Source organism: Oryza brachyantha, chromosome 1 (genome assembly GCF_000231095.2).
Source record: "Oryza brachyantha chromosome 1, ObraRS2, whole genome shotgun sequence".
NCBI classification, from domain to species: domain Eukaryota; kingdom Viridiplantae; phylum Streptophyta; class Magnoliopsida; order Poales; family Poaceae; genus Oryza; species Oryza brachyantha.
The window spans coordinates 22785114-22803573 of record NC_023163.2 but is presented as its reverse complement, the minus strand read 5'-3'; the positions used below and the strand labels follow the sequence as shown (position 1 = coordinate 22803573).

Genomic DNA, 18460 nt, shown 5'->3' with positions numbered 1-18460 from the left:
TCAGTGGCCAACAGCACGGTGTCAAACATGCGCGACAAACCTCGCACTTGGTTACAACTTACAAGATGCCGGCGGCCGGTTAAATATCCTGGAGCTAGCCATTTGTCTCCTTTGATGTGGATGGATCACAATGAATTTGAGTAGGATATATCTGGTGTATGGTTCTTCTAAGTGCAGTGCAGTGCTGTACCGAAACTGAGTGATATGTTCAAGAACACGAAGTTACTACCTCCGATTCATACGTATTATGAGTTATTTTAAATTTGTTCTAAAACTCTTCAAATTTATTTATATACAAATACACTAACATCCACAATATCAACTTAATTTTATTAAATTCATCATTGAACATGTTTTCATAGTATATAGTGTGTTGGAAATGTTGTTATATTTTTATATAAAATTTTTAAACATAAATAATTTTGACCTAGGATAAACACAAAGTGATTTATAATGTGAAACATAGCAGTATCATGTTTGTTTTTTTTTTTTGGCTTGACAGCTCACAGCTCTGAGACACTAGTGCCGAAACTGAGAAAATTCTGAAGCTCAAAGCACTCGTGCTGAATTCTTCTAAGTGCAGTGCAGTGCCGAAACTGAGTGATATGTTCAAGAACACCAAGTTGACATAGTTGTTTTTGGCATTTTTGCATGACAGCTCTGATACACCAGTGCACGCACCCAGTGAACTCTGAAGCTCTGAACACTTGTGCTGCCTTCAGTGAGATTTTTCGAAGGGAACAAACGAGTGCAAGAAAGCCAAATGGTAAGGCCTAAGCATCTTGGCATAATCGCGGAGATAATATTCCAGAGTCTCTTCTCGGTGTCATCACTGAGTTCCTGGCTGATTGGAGCATTATCTCAGAAACTTTCAACGGATCGGATGAAATAATTAGTATGTCGCCGGCATGCGTATGTAAGCCTGACCAAGCGACAAAAGAGAATCAGATGGAGCAACCGGAAACAAATATTCCTGATCTGTTGGAGAGGGAAGACCAAACACCCCAAAAGGCTTAAAGGCCCCAGGCCACAGTTCTCAACTTCACAATGATGTTCCAACCTGTGAACGGATGAATGAAAACGACTGACTAATACTATGTTTGCATTAACCGATGAGTTACTCATGCTTTGCAATGGAACACTAAGCTATGATATATTAATAATTGTTTTATGTGTTTATTGAGAATGAGTTGAATACATCGATCGAATAGAAAATAGAAGTTGTTTATTTATTGTGAACATGATGCATTTTTTCTGGAAGGGTCATGATGCACTTTTGATTTCTTAGGGTTGGAACACACGAGGAAAGAGAGAACGGACTACTGCGTTTTTAAATAGCAGAGACACGCTGTTGCTAATGTCTAAATTCCTGTATGCAAGTAGCGTTATACGCTTAAGCATTCCTCTGGTCCTTTCTTTCGTATAGCTAGGTAAAAAATCCTAACTGTTAGTGATGACAGATTAAACGGTCATGATTATATGGTACCACGAGGTACTAGTTTAGTTGTGAGATGGGTAGCGCGAGTGAGCAACGATGAGAGGATATAATTATATTTTCGTGTTTGGATTGATGTTTGGATCGATGCTCGGTTGAGGTGAGGAAGCGCCGCAGAGTAGCAAAACCCTAAGATTGATGTCGACGGTGGCGAGTGGCGGCACATCTATATATAGCTGTCGACGAAGGCATCACCTTTGCGGTGGCGACGGCGCATCCATGGTTCTCGGCTCTTGACCTTCCAACTTTAGGGCCGGCCCTTACCGTGGTTGTGCTGGCCAATGCGGTGGCAGACCTTTCAGCCACCGTGATGACGACTCCTACCGTCACGGCGCTTCCGAGTGTTGAGTTATGATCCAAATCTCTAGTATGAAAGGCCGACTTCAACGGAGCAAAGTGGAGACCCGTCGCCGGGAGGCTTGGGCCGGAGCGAAGCGGAGGCGAATTTAGGGTTTCACCTTATATATATCTCTTGTAAGCCGCCGTGCGGCGTTGTAACCTCATATCGAAATAGTGAAGATATTTTGCTGGCTGGCGCCCGTGGTTTTTCTCTCCTACTTTGGGAGAGTTTTCCACGTAAAATCTCGTGTCTTCTGTGATTGATCTACTATGTTCATCGTTTATTTGCCTGTCGTTATTCTAACACCGAGATGTCACCACTCCTACGGCGACGATTGCAGATGCGCTCGTCCTCCTCCTTAGATGAGAACCTATGCAACGACTATCGTAAGATGCAGATGTGATAGGAGAGATATGTTGGATAAAGTTCACACACCCCTATCTTCTCATGCCCATATATCCCTCAGCAATCAACGACGGAACGAAGTCTGGTAACGTGAGGTACCAGTACCGCATAACATGTAACGAAGGATGGGAGAAAAACTTTATACGCCTATATGCCAACACTAGTTTGATGTACCTAAATGCAAGTGAGTTTTTTAAAATTTACCTTGTGATAACCGGGAAAACGTAAAATTCAGAGCACCTGGATTCCAAAAGATATATCTTTTGACAATATATTTTTTAAAAGGATCGGGTTGGGGGAATCTCCCCACCTGAATTGCATTAAAATAAAAGTGAAGTGCACCAGCGGTCCCTAAACTTGTGTGCATATGTCACTTAGGTCCTTGAACTCTCAAAATGCATTTTTGGGTCACTGAACTTGTCCGGGGATGTCATATAGGTCCAAACAGGCTCCGACCCGCTCCATCCGCTGACGTGGCATGCCACGGTGACGCCTACATGTTGGTGGTGTCATGCGGATCCCACATGTCATTATCTCTCTCTCCTCCTTATTATTTTCTCTCCCTTCTCGTAGACGCCACCGTGGTATGCCACGTCAGCGGATGGAGCGGGTTGGAGTCCGTTTGGACCTATATGACACCCCCGAATAAGTTTGGGGACCCAAAAATATAATTTAAGAGTTCAGGGACCTAGATGACACATACACACAAGTTTAGGAATCGCTGGTACACTTTACTCTTAAAATAATTAGCAGAGTGATAATACAAGTGTCATAGATCATCGCAGCCAAACAAAGCAAAATTCAGGGGCCACCACAAGAATCTGAAGAACTTTAAATTCAGATATCATCGCAGCCAAACAAAGCAAAATTCAGGGGCCACCACAAGAATCTGAAGAACTTTAAATTCAGATATCATCGCAGCTAGAAAAGCAAAATCCAGAGATCACCGTAAGAAGCGAATCTAAACAAAGTAAAATTCAGATATCATCGCAGCCCAAAACTCAGAGGCCACCGTAAGAACCTGAAGAGTTAAATAAAGATATCATCACAGCAAAAAAAAAAACACACACACACACACACACACACACAGATCATCGTAAGAAGCGAATCTAAATAAAGTTAAGTTCAGAGACCATCGCAGCCCAAAACCCAGAGACCACCATAAAAGTTTGAAGAGTTAAATTCAGACACCATCGCAGCCCAAAAAAAAAAATCAGAGACCACTGTAAAAATCGATTCTAAATAAAGTAAAATTTCAGAGATCACGGTAAGAATAGAATCAAATAAAGCAAAATTCAGAGATCAAAATAACATAAAAAATTTCCAAAAAACGTCAAATAAAGCAAAATTCAGAGATCAAAATAACGTAAAAATTTCCAAAAATATGCGGTGAGCGTGGATCGAACACGCGACCTTCAGATCTTCAGTCTGACGCTCTCCCAACTGAGCTATCCCCGCTTGTCCGTTTATTTTACACATAAGCTAATAACTTGTCAGGCTAATTTTATAAAACATTACACCTTTTCATTTCAAGAAATATTGTTGAAATAAAATAATCTGGAAATATCTGTATGTTATTATATTATTGATTACCTATTATAATATAAATATAACTCAAAATAAGATACCATGTTTATTCCGGAGACTATAAATTATTGCATTAGTCGAAAATTAATATTAACCGCTCGATCATGTCATATACAAATTATGATGTTTTAGATCAAAATCCATCCAATTTATATAAAATATGATTATTAAAACATAAGCTAAGGGTTACATGTGAAATCCAATCATACTTTCAAGGGTTAATTAGATCCATGCCATTATAAATTTGACTATTTTAAAATATACCGTTACTATTTGACTAATCGTAAGGATACCATTATAATTTAGAACTATTTAAGATATGTCATTAAAAAAATTTAGACCAAATTACTCTTTCCACTTACAAAGGGTGTAGTGAACAATAGAGGGAGAACATGGTCCTTTTTTTAAATGCACTAAAAGGGTATAGAGTGACATATTTCGAATAGTTTTAAAATTATAATGGCATCCTTACAATTAGTTGAATAGTAATGACATATTTTAAAACTGGCATATGTATAATGACATGGATCTAATTAACCCGTTTTTTAAAGAGCAATTTTACAGTCCTTGAGAAGATTCATTGAAAGTTTTGGTACCTTGGATACTAGGAGGTACTCAATTTTACACTAAAATTTTGGTATCTCTTAGTACGTATTCAAGGACCGTAAATTTGCTCTTTTTTAAACCTATCGTGTATAAAATACAATCATGTCTACGGGAACACTATATACTAAGAGCTGTACATCAAAATCAATTGACTTTGAAAATATATTACTACCTCCGCTTCATAATGTAAGATGTTTGATTTTTTTATTGTAACATTCGACTATTCGTCTTATTCAAAAATTTAGTACAAATATAAAAATGATAAGCCGTGTTTAAAGTTCTTTTGATAATGAAGTAAGTCACAAGCAAAATAAATAATATTTTCATAATTTTTTAAATAAGATAAATGATTAAATATTGAATGTAAAATAGTTAAACATCTTACATTATGAAATGGAGGAAGTATTATATATAAATTACAATTATATCTACGGAATCAAAAGTAGCAGTGACACGCCAAATTCAACTCTACAATCCGCTTGTCGGTATTGTGGAATTTATATTGTTATATGGGGTAAAATTTAGTAGCAACCAAACATACACATTTTTTTTGAATGGTCACCGGAGGGGAGAGGTTCCCCCACCTTAATTACATTAACAAGAGTAACCAGATACATACTTAGCTTGCGTAACATCAAGGACGAAACAAAACAGAGAGAGGAACCAGGGCCCAACCAAACATATACATACTGACATACTAAAATTTTGGTTCGGCTGGCTTCAATCCAAACAAGCCCATTTTGTTTGAATTCGATATCCTGCACCACAGTGGATAACTGGATATTGCAGAGAGAAGCGTCGATTCTACGTCAGCATGATGCTCTGAAGGCTCCCCTTTGTGAAATTCAGCCGCGAAAGAAGCAAGGCCTAAAAGAACCCAAAGGCCGAAAGACCAGAAAACATCGCCTAAAACCACTCTACCCGGCCCAATCGTTCCCACAGACTCTCGATTTTTTTATTCAAATTTTAGACTTTTTTTTAAAAAAATTAGCAAACCTAACACTCCAACGCCCAACTAGTGGGTGTGAAATATAATATACCTGCTAACTAGACGTAATATTCCATATGACAAGTGATGAGAGGAGTCAGAGGAACAATAGTTGGGCAGATAATGTGAATTTTGCAAGCAGCCTCCTTTTTACTCAGCTACTGGGCGGTAAGTGGTCATATGTCAAATAACCAGCCCCTGACCCCCCCCCCCTCCCCTCTCGTCTAACTTGTGTGTTTGCATATTCTAGGTGATAAAACATCCAACTATATAACAACAATGAGACGGCCTATAAATGTGTCACCATTTGTCCGACACCGCCTTCAAGCCCGATAGCTCAATGTTGGGTGCGTTAGTTTCAGCATGTTAGGCTAAACTTCTTCTCGTTTTTTGTTACCACGCTTTTCTAACTATTAAATATTATATTTTGTATAAAAATTTTCTATATAGAAATTATTCTAAAAGGTCAGATAACTCCATTTTTCAAATTTTTAATAAGTAATACTTAATTAATCATGTGTTAATTATGTTTATCATTTTCCGTGTGGCTAATTAGCTTTTGTGACCCTCTGTTCCGAACGCAGCCGTTGGGGGTTAGGTTTGCTATTTTTTAAAATAAAAATAGTTTTAACATTTATAATAAAAATTAAAAAAAATTCCGGACTCTCACACGTCCGCCGAAAGCTAGGCCCCTCGCTCGCGCCGTCGACCCGTCGCGCGGCGGGCGTCCGCTTGACGGCTCGCGCACGCGCGACTGCGCGATCGATGTGTAGTTTCCGGAGATCGTCGCGGTGTGTACGTGCGCGGTGACGCCGGGATCGCGACGCCGCCGCCCCGTAGGTGCGCGGGGCGGTGGCTGCCTGACGCAGCGGGGCGCCGTGGCGTACGGTTTCCTCCTGCGGTCCGGCCCATGAAACACGCACTACGCAAAGCAAAGGTAAGAGTTTTAATTAATCCAATCGCTACTAATGCCCCCGGAGATTCTCGTGCGATCGAGCGTGCGTGCGTGTATTGCATTAGTTAATCTTCATGGTTAAGCACGAGTTTAATCTGCGCCAAATCGGATACGGTGTTCTAAGGCTCAAGGTACAGGTGAGGTGAGTCAGCCACTGTTTTTTAAACTTCACGAGAAAGGTGGCGTGACCCCAAGTCGTAGCTATCTACATTTTCTAAGAAATATTTTTGTTTGGAGGGCTAGGGAGCAGTCGCGGCTTTATTTCTTTTAAGAAGTGGGGATGAGAGTATCAAGGTGGAATTAGGAGTGTTGTCAATCAGCCCATACCTAAGAATCGCATTTTCAGAACTGTGTTGCGTTGGGACAGTAGAGAACTAGAGATGTACTTATGTGGGTTCATCGTATTAAGCCTTGGGAGTTGAGATATATATATATATATACACACACACACACAAGTATATGGGGGAGAAAATAATTAATAATTTAGAGAAAAGGAAAGAGGTCATACAAATAAATCTTATTGTAATATATCTCTAATATCCTCCGCAGTCCAACTATAGGCAACGCAGACGCTTAGACTGGAGAAAAAATCAACAAGAAAACTCAATAATAATATGATAACCCTTTGTACCATAATCAATGTAGCCAAAACAAATGACGCAAAGGAGCCGGACCAATATAATAAGAGTATATGAGGAGATAAGGAATGATCTCGAGATAAGAAAAAAATCCATATAAATAATCCTATCTCTGACTGCCATATATATCTCTTAACAAACTGTACTAGCATTCTAGCAACCAGCCAAATATACAGCGAGTGCAAAATATGCCAACTTTGAGCATGTTTGACACTGTACATGAAAAAGGATTAGTGTGCGACTTGCTAACACACATAAGTTAGCCCTTTCTGAGTCTTTGAGAATAGAAACATACAGTACTATCCATGAATGATTCAGTCTTGCTATCTTCTATGGGCCCTTGGTATTTAAGAAAAAAACTTTTGCTAGGAAAAGGCAGAAGGGATGCCCATACAATTAGAGCTGCTAGATGGATTCCTACGGGTTTGGTAGGTGTGCTATCTGAATCTCTGTTTGAGCAGCTATTATATTTAGTCAATTTTAAAAACGTGATCAGTTGAATCAAGAAAATAAGTACAAGGCAAGTAGCTTATGTCCTACTGAAACCGTTATATATGTCCTATAATCTTGAATTCTATATTAATTCTCTTGTGTCTATTTTGTGCCTACGTCCTATTCTCCTTTTAGTTAGTACAGTTTTTCGATATTTTAGGTTTGTTGGCTCAACACTGACTTGAAAGGAACCACCGGATACATGAGGTTCCAATAACTAAACTCTACCTAGCTTAATTGTGTATTCAGTTTTATATATAGTGCATGCTAGGATTATATATAGTTAGAGTTGTACTCATGATAGGATCAAATTGTAGTGGTCCTGTTTATTCTCATTCTAAATTCAAGTTGCCCGGAGTGGCATGTCCATGCTACCACACAAAGTGGGCAAATCCAATTGTGAATCTCTTTAAACGATTAAGCTTTTAACTTTACTATACGCTTCCAAAGCACTAAGATTTGCAACCCAAGCATGCATGAAAGGGAAAAAAGGGAAAAAAAAACATGTACAGATTCATAGCAACTGGAATAAGGGATATCAAATAGTACTAGTATGTGTTTTGCCCCTTTAAGGCCCATTTGAATCCTAGGAATAAAAAAAAATGACAAAATATAGGATTCTGATAGGAATATAAGTGTAAAACAGAGGATTGCAAAACACAGGAAAAACGTAGGAACGACCGTTTGATTGGACCACAGGAAAAACATAGGAATTTTAGGAGAGATAAAGACTCAAAAGATTTTTTTTCGATGAGGTTTTACCTCTTGTTAAATTTCCTCCAAAACTTATATAGGATGAGGCATTCCATATGAATTTTATAGAATTTTATAGGGTTCATTCATTTGATTCAAACAGTTTTGTAGGAAAAATTTCTATAGAATGAAATTCTCCAAAATTCCTTTTTTCCTTTGAATCGAGGGGGCCTTAAAGCTATTATGTCTACGTACCTCTCGTTCTCCGTCCTGAATTCCCGTACTTTTTACACCAGATACGTACTCTTATTCAGAGCATGTTTGCCATGTGGCCTAATGTTTATGCATGTTGCATCCAAAAGCACAAAAAACACTTTGATTAATTATCTTTTGGCTTTGTTGGCTCTCGAAGAAATTTCGTAGCTGTTGATATGCTGGTATCATAAACATAAAAACACAATACCGTACATATGCTGGCCTCAACAACGAGTTGTTGATCGCTTTAGTCTAGCTTTTGCTGCTATGTTCTGCACTGTGGCACGGCTGCGCCCTTTGCCTTGGTTGGAAGGAATATGCATGGTTCATGCATACAACGTTGGCAAGAGTCCATCTCACTTTATTTTTTTTGGAACGACCGATCGAGGCTCGCAGATCAGTTAATGAATGAACTTGTTTGAGCGTTCAATTAATTAATATAGTAGTACTAATTTGTCTGCAATGCAAGAATTTGAAGGAATTATACGAAGGCATCGGTTTGGTATTTTGCTACAAAAAAGCATCAGTGTTTCAGGATTCAGATTGGCAATGCTCCTACAGAATTGGTTGAGACGGGCAAGAAAGAGTATTTGACATGATGGACACGCACTGACGAAGTAAAAAAATTGTATGCAAGACTGATGTGAAGTTGTGAACAGATGAAGTAATTTGGTCTGATAGAATGACTTCCAAGTCAGGGAAAAAGGAGGCATCTTCTGGCTTTCGGACCATACTTATCAGACTCACGGTCCTCTGACGTTACAAAGGAAACAAACATACTCCCTCTGATTCTTTTCTACGTCCGTTGACTCTTAGATATACGTTTAACCATTTGTCTTATTTAAAAAATATATAATTATTAATTATTTTATTATAATATGATTTATTATTATCGTAACTTTAAGTATGTCTTATAATTTTACATATTTGAATATAAATTTTGAATAAGATGAATGGTCAAACGTGGACCTAAAAATGAACGGTGTCATATATAAAAATATAGAGGGAGTATATACAGGAAAATAATGTTTGTTTCGGAAAAAGATCAATCGTTTTCTGGAATTGGAGAAGAAAAGAAAAGGTAATCATAAAAGCGAAGGGACGGGTTATCTCTAAAGCACACATACGTGCCGCAGTGTCCACCAACGCACAAAGGAAGAAGGCGAGATTCTTCGCTTCAACCAGAAAGCTGATATCTACACAAGAACTAAGCCTCTTTTGATTAATTACTCATCGTCTTTTCGACATCATTGTGTATTCTTTTCAGAATTTTGATTTTGACATCTTGAGGCAACTATATAGGGGAAATTGAAGACACCATGCTAAAGAAAACACTTTAAACACACAACTACGCTCTCTGTTCCATATTATAAGATTTTTTAGGCTTACCTAGATTCATCCATGTATTAATATACATGTGTTTAGATTCACACATATGAATTTAGGCAAAGCCAAAAAGTCTTATAATATAAAACATAGGAAATATAATATTTGGAAATTTTAAATTCAAAATAAAATACCTCTAGATAATTTTAATACCTGATGATACATAGTGTGCTAGCATGTGCATGAATGCATCTTTAAAAATCACATCCCCTGCTACTAAGGTAGCTTGCACATCTTTAGAAATCGCCATGAAAAAGCGAGGAGTGAAAAATGTTATAAAAACGTAGGATAATCAAGTTAAAACTTGGTGTGAAATACTCCATCTATTTTAAAATGTAAGTATTTTTAGGATTTAAATCTTATAACAGAATATAATTATTTATGTCAGTATTTACATTACTGCTTATCTCACAAAGCACTTCACATTCAAGATTCTCCCTATTTTACATCCATCTACTCTTTCATTCTCATCCATTCATCATTTATTAAGAATCATTATAATATTTTCTTCTCAACCTTGATTCCTACTAAAATCCCACAAATGCTTAGTCGTGATTATTTGTTTTTATGAAAAGTCAAATGTCATATTTGCATATGAAAAATAATCTATGAATACAATATATATATATATATATATATATATATATATATTCTTAGCAATCTAAAAGTTGTCTGAAAAATAAACTTCAGTGAAAAAACTCAAAATTAACTCCAAAAATGTTAAAAATTCAATTTTTGACTTGTAAGCATAAGAAAAAGCGAAAAGATGGGGGCGAAAAATGTAGCATTTCGTACGTTCCACATTATAAGACATCCTGGCTTTGTCTAGATTCATATATATGCTAATAAATCTAGACATATATATATATAACATATACGTTGAATTTATACGAACCAAAAAGTCTTATAATATGGAACGGAGTGAACAGTTAATAATCAAATGCTGAGTCTCAGGGTTGAAACAACACGCCCTACTGCTGCGCCAGCATGCACATCTTTAAAGAATTACATAGATAAGATCATGGATTTTTGCGGGTCCATAGGTTAGATTGGCATTTTGAAGTGCTCTTCTGATAACGTAATTATGTGCGAGCAAAGATGCTCTTATTCATGTTACCAAATATTATTTATTTTTTATTTTCCATAAGTAAAAGTTAGCATTTCCACTGATTCGATTCAAGTCAAATATCCTCTGTTTGTGATTTATTCGTGCACAAATGATAGGAGTAAATAAGAGCACCCAATTCCAAAGCGTAAGGAAAAGGAAAAGAAAATCTCACTGAGCACATTTCACTAACCCCTTCAAAATATTTGAGCAAATTTTACAAAACCATACTTATTATAATCTAAATTGCACAAAATCATGCGGGTTTTGACATCTTGCACATAACGCTGGGTATTATGCTTAAATTGTTTCACAAACCCACACAGTTAACAAATTTAATGTAATACTATAGCATAATAAAAGTTTTTTTAAATCTTATATGGCTAACTTGTATATGATATGTGAAGGGACAATTTTATTTATGCCCTGATTTTCAAGTCTAATATTAATACCCCTCTTTTTTAGGGTTTTCGTTTTTGCCCCTCTTTTTTTAACCGAATGAACCGTTTGCCTCTATTTTGGATGGAAGTTATGTTGACTGTTAGTTGACCAATATATTTAGTTTAAAAAATAAAAGATTTAATTCCTGAAATAATTAATGACGAAATTACCCCTGTTTAAAAAATTTATAAGTTTTTAGACATGTCATTTGAATTAATAATATATTGCTTTTGTATATTTCTATGAAACTTATAATTTTTTAAAAAAATTGACATAGTTTTGAAACTCTGTCAAATATTTTAAAAAAATTACAAGTTTTTAAACATGTCATTTGAATTAATAATATATTGCTTTTGTATATTTCTATGATTTATAACAGAGGGTAACAACACAAATAACTAAAAAAAAGATAAAAATGATATTCTCGTACAGGGGTAAAATAGTCCTTTAACATGTCATTTAGCACCGTTAGTACTTCCATCCAAAGGAGGGGCAACTGGTTCGTTCAATTCAAAAAAGTATGGGCAAAAACAAAGACCCTAAAAAGAAGGGATAAAATCAGTATTAGAACCTGAAGCAGGGGCAGAAACGAAATAGCCCCATATGTGAAAGAACACGTAAACCTGGTATAATTTTACATGTAATTTTATAACATAATTATATGTAATAAAGAATAGTCAATAGTGTGGTTTTATGAAACTTTAAGACCATGATACCTAGGGTTATATGCCACATAAAAAACCATTTAGTCTTGTAAACTTAACCCATAATACGTGTAGTTTGTAAAATTTACCCAATATCTTTATAAGCGACAAAAAAGTTCCCTAAAATAAGTTGATGAGCTAGATACTCTCCACATAACACTTCCAAGAACGTAAAAACACGAGGCATCAATCTGAAATACAATAATGTGACCTTAAGGCCGAGAGATCCTTCCATCGGCCTTTGGCACCTCTGCTTTTGTTCTATGGGATCGTTGCTGACTTTGCCATTGCCAACAGGCAACAGCTAAACAGTGAAAAGCAGGCAAACACAGACTAATGGAGGACCCGGCCTATAAAGATGAGAAAGAAAAGCATAGATTCTTCCATGAAGACTGGCTAAAACTGGTGATCAAATCCTGCGGCATCTCGCCGCCTGAAGAAACACGTAGGTAGCCGTAGTGGCAAGCAAATTTCACTGCGCAAATCTTCGCTGCTCCTGCTGGATTGATTACCTTAATGTGGTTTGCCTGTCAGGAAAAGTTTGTGCCAGGTTTGCTGCCCCTACTGTTAGGATTGTTCGGTTCTTACTTTACTTCTTTTAATTTAATTTTAATTTAAGAGCAATTTTACTGTCCTTGAGAAGGTACCGGGAGATACCACTGTTTTCTATATAAAATTTGGTACCTTGTAATATCTGAGGTACCAAGAGATACTAAATTTTATGAGAAAACAATGGTACCTTATGATATCGCCTCAAGAATAGAAAAAATGCTCTTAATTTAAGGTGTACAGTCGTAATGTCGCATCTGTTCTTTTTATCCATTGGAAAAAAAAGAAGAGTTGAAAATCACCCACTTTGTTTTTTGTTTGGAGTGATTAATACTCCAACATCATGTGTTGGTGTTGATAAGCTGCCAATGCTATATCTGATAGAGATAATGGGAAGATTTTATTAAGAAATGAAATTACAACACCCGGAGTTCGATTCTGTCAGGGATGTACACAGCCAAGAAAGAAAATGAAAGGAGAATTAGACAGCCAGAGCAAACCAAGCTGCCTCGTGGTCGTGGCTTAATGCTGTATCCGATAATCTGGAATTATCAACTGAATGGTTTCTGGTACATTCATGGACACTCCGCATGTGTTCGCAATATTCATAAAAAAGGAAATGAACAGCTCAATACTTGGTATATACCAATATATACACATATTTCTTAAAAAAATCATCTGAATATAAATATGTGTTACATAGTGTAGGTATATTGAATCATGTTGTTAATTTTATCATTTTCACTGATTTGCTAAAATGGATTAACAAATTACATACGATACTTTTTAGACTGATATATCTTTAGCTAAAATATTGGATTCGCCCCTGATCGGCTGTGAGGCCATAGAAGGCAATCTTTGCTGGACTGCGACCAAAAAACAAACAAAAGGGTTTACTAAAACCCAATGGCGTATGGCCCTCCATGCCACCAAAACCTGCTATGTTTTAGCTTTATTGGACTGTTGCATATACCCCTTTTTTTTTCCTTCGAGAGAGATTTCATGATCTTCGAGAGAGATTTCATGATCTTCGAGAGAGATTTCATGATCTTACAAATTATTTTGCTTTTTCAATCTCTGCATGTACGAATACTTCTGTGCTTTCTCAAAACATGAACTGTCAGTCACACTAGTCCTATTGCCAAGCATATTTCTTTAGGATTTGCATACTGTTGTCTTCTGTAAAGCGTACAGTGTGTGATGTTCATCTGAATCTTTTTTGTGCACTAAACTTATAGGAAAGAAAATCTTTGCATATATAAATCTTGAAGCATGAATGAAATTGATTAATAAATATAATTTCAGACTATATATATATAATCCCTAACTAAAGATTGTAATTAGTAGCTAGATGAATCGACCGAAATTAACCTAAGCATGTGAACCACGACCTCGTAGCTTCTTTAAATCAAATGATGCAATCGTCAGCATTCGTTGCAAATTAATGAATTTTTAACTGCATCAGATGGATCATGGATCTGGTCGTGATTGAGTAATTGATATGACAGCCTCCTTTCCTTCGTCCCTTTTGAAGTGCCCTCCAAAGCAGCTAATTGCATATCCTAGAAGAGCTTTGAAGTCCTTTTCAAGAATACAGAATATGGAAAAGAAACGATAAAGCTAAAGTTAAGTCCCTCTCTTAATTTGTCACTGCACGTTTGCTCTGCTAAATGTTGTCTGCTTTTGAATTTTGACAGTCGATAGACGTCACAGTTGCTAGTACAATCTAACTCAAAATACATTAGATTGCCACAAAATTCAGACACACACGCCACCACCATCACAACAACAACAGCAGTAAGAACAACAGCAAAATAATTAGCCCACGGTGGCCAACATACCTAATCATTGATCACTAGCCTATTTCCAGTAGCCAATGGGATGGTGCTTACCTGCTTATTCTTTCTTTGTTGTACGTGATTAATTAATTTATCAGTGCAATTGAGAGAACGTAACAACCAGGACTGACCACCATGGGTGTACTTTTTTTTTTTGGTGAGGAATATCAGTCTGCACCTATATGTCTATATATTGACGAGACTATGATGGTAATTTGATTATTTTTTAAGTTTTAAAAGATTTAAGTACATGTGATCTAGTTGTTGACTAGAGTATGCATGTGCATAAATTACAAAGTACGGTCTGTTTAGTTATGGCACATGCTCAATTGTCAATTGACCCAGGGAAGTAGGGAGCATGCATGGTTCTTGTGTAATCTTCATGTGCAGGCCTTAAGTGGTTAACATTAGATAGTATTCCTGCTCCCAAATGGGCATTATTTTAGAGTGTACAATTAACATTCTTGAAAATTATTTACAAAAAGTAGTCTCCATTTGTTTCATCTCATCGACAGCGAGATAAAAGAATATATACAGTACGGATTGAGGACTTTGTAGTAGAATATATCATCTATATTACTTGTCAGGTTGCCCACTGGCATAAAACAATATTCATGACAGAGATGACTGGTAACACGACAAGAAAAAAAAAGGAACAACAAGAGAATAATGAAATGGTTTCTTTTTGTGCAATTGGCGGCTCAACAATTCTCTTGGTTGAGATATGTGCCCTTTCGTTTGCGTGCTTCTACATTGTGGTCATGAATTATGATGACCACCTGTGAAATCCAGATGCAATTTGTTCATAAACAATTTGGACCTTGGTCGGACAAAAGCCATGAACAGAGGCTCTTCTCAGTGGAAGCAAGATCAGCAATGCTAACTAGTACCAGTCTACCACTTGATCTACATGGAGACACGACCGATCCAGTCCAGAATAAACAACTCGGCACGTGCAAATCATCTAAAATCTATTACTACTCCACTTTACTTGTTATTATCACTCCTAGAACCTAAGTGATTAAGAACATATAGCTGATAGAATTGATCGGTGACATCTGGATACAATAGTTCTACAGTGTACACGGTTTTAGTATGAGAGAACTCACTGTATGCCACTGAAATTATACCCGGTTTTTTCTATGTCATGCAAAAAATCAAACTTCCTTATATGCCAATCACTTAATTTTTTCTTCCTTATATGCCACTGCCGTTAAATTTTTCATCCAACTCCGTTAACTTATTTTGCTTATGTTCTTTCTTTGCCACTATATGCCAAATGACCCGAAATATAGAATTGAAAATTGATATTTTTGAATAAAATTTGAAATTAAGACAGCAGAATTGAAAATTGATATTTTTGAATAAAATTTGAAAATTAATATTTTTGGATAAATTTAAAATGACCCGCAACATAGAATTGAAAATTTAAAAAATATCAATTTCCCTACATTGATTTTTTTCAAGATTTTCTGTCACTTTGTTTACTTGTTTAATTTTTTTCAGAGATTTAAAACCATCTTAGTTTTTGGAATTTTTCAAAAGGTTTAAAAAAGATACCCAGGCTGTGATAGTTAGAGAATGAGGTCAAATATTGCTATTTAGTACTCTTCAAAGTAGGGAAATTGATATTTTTAAATTTTCAATTCTATGTTGCGGGTCATTTCAAATTTATCCAAAAATAACAATTTCCAAATTGTATTAAAAATATCAATTTTCAATTCTTCTGTCTTAATTTCAAATTTTATTTAAAAATATCAATTTTCAATTCTATGTTTCATGTCATTTGGCATGTAGTGGCATAGAAGGAACATAAGCGAAATAACTTAACGGAGTTGGATGAAAAAGTTAACAGCAGTGGTATATAAGGAAAAAAATAAAGTGAATGGCACAGAAGGAAGTTCGATTTTTTTTATAACATAAAAGGAACCGGGTATAATTTCAGTGGCATACAGGAAATTCTCTCGGTTAGTTTCTTAATGCAGCTACGCACCCGTTTCTTGAAGGTTGAAGCTGCATTCGATCTCGAGCAGTATTGGCTACTGAGTACTAGTGAATATAGCCAATAATGCATAGCTGTCTTGAAGCAATCCAGAAGACGAACTAATTTAATCATCCATGGCTGCGAAACTTTGCCGTACCCGAAATATAAAAACCTGACAGATCATCTTCACTAAGATTCCTGGCGATCTAGCAACGTAGCATTGTTTTTGCGTGCATGGAGTGAGAAGAAATTGATTCAGAATGACTGACCAGTCTAGTGGGTATTCAGAAATTCAAACATTAGGGAATGCAAAACTTTAGGTACTGATCTAAAAAGCGATGGATCAGTTTAATAGTAGTCTTAATGAAATTTGGTTGGCTAATCTCAGCCGACCCGGCCAAAGAAAATAATATAGTAGTATAGTACTGACCTAGACCACCGTCATTTCTAATGTCCTAGCAAACAAAGGGGCTATTACTAGTTGCTTTCGATGTACATCATGTACATGTTGAAACTTGCAGCTACAAGCTATATGAGAATTCATCAGTGGGTTGGGTAAAGAAGCAAATTTCGTTCAAAGTATTTTTTTTTTGTAAACATAAAGTGCTTTCATTAAGATTTTGTGCTAGCTTTTACGTGCCATACTTTTGTGATGAGTCTACTCGATGATCGGCATGATTACATTGCTATTTGCAAATGACAAGCTAGCTAGTAGCTATCTTTCCTTGATTAGTCTACTCGATCAGGGGTACCATCACATTGCTATTTGCAAATGACAAGCTATCTTATTATATTACACGCAACGCATCTCATTCATGGTAATTGTGCATGATGTATATGCTTGCAGGTTAGTATAAGTTGTGCACACTAAAATTATGTGGGTCAAGCACTGATCTCCAAAAAAACCGTACTAATTAGTGGTCAAACATTTTTAGGTTTTTCCATGAATCTCCTAGTTAGCATACATAATTAAATCTGGTATTTATCACCAAACCAATTTTGCCTAAAATCTTAGTCATGTTTATAGTAGGCAAAAATAGCTAGCACAATGTAGAAATGATGCATTAGAGGGATTATATGAGTTGTATATCAGCGACAATGCATAGAAAATGAATTAACGTTTAGGGGTATCAAAAGACAAATATCCTCGCTGATCAATAAGTTAAGACCCTGGTTGGATCCACGCAACTTTTTTTAAGTCCCTATCACATCAAATGTTTGGACATTAATTAAAAGTATTAAATATAGACTATTAATAAAACCCACCTCATACTCTGGACTATTTCACGAAACGAATCTAATGAGCCTAATTAATCTATAATTCGTGAATGTGATGCTACATTAAACATTTGTTAATGATGGATTAATTAGCCTTAAAAAATTTGTCTAATGAAATAGTATTTATTTAGACAATTAGTTTTGTTATCAGTTCATATTTAATGTTTCTAATTAATGTTCAAATGTCCAATGTAACAAGGGAAAAAAAAGTCCTTGAATCCAAACACCCAAGTATGATAAATAATTATAATTCACGAAGGAATTAAATGCTTGATAGCGTTGAAAAACCCACCTTGTCATGTCAACTTTACCTCCAAAAAAGCAACATCACTTGACTGATCAGCTGTCAAACCTGTACTTTTTATCAGAGATAAAAAAAACAGACAAAACGCTACCACACACACTATGGTCCAATTGGCATCAAAAGTGTAGGATGATTAAAGATAAGGTACATATATATCAACTAAAAAGAAGCATTACGCAGCACATAATGGAAACTAAAAGTAAAAAAACCGCTGCTAATTATATTATTATGCACATAAACAAAGTCATCAGCCGCCTCATTGGCGAGCCTATGGCATCTCTAGTTGCAGCTCAACTTTGTTCACATGCTTTGAATTCCAACTCACCCAGTCACCCACCTTCTGTTGCACGGTGATGCAGTGTGCACGGTGTGCATCCTCTCATCATGCAAATTACCAACAAGACAAGGAGAAGAAAA

General features: G+C 36.2%; 1 non-coding gene across 1 annotated transcript; it reads right to left on the bottom strand.

Moving 5' to 3' along the window:
- Positions 1-3625: 3625 nt before the first annotated feature.
- On the bottom strand, positions 3626-3698 carry TRNAF-GAA. Its single transcript has one exon. It is a non-coding gene; the product is annotated as a tRNA-Phe (tRNA).
- Positions 3699-18460: the final 14762 nt, after the last annotated feature.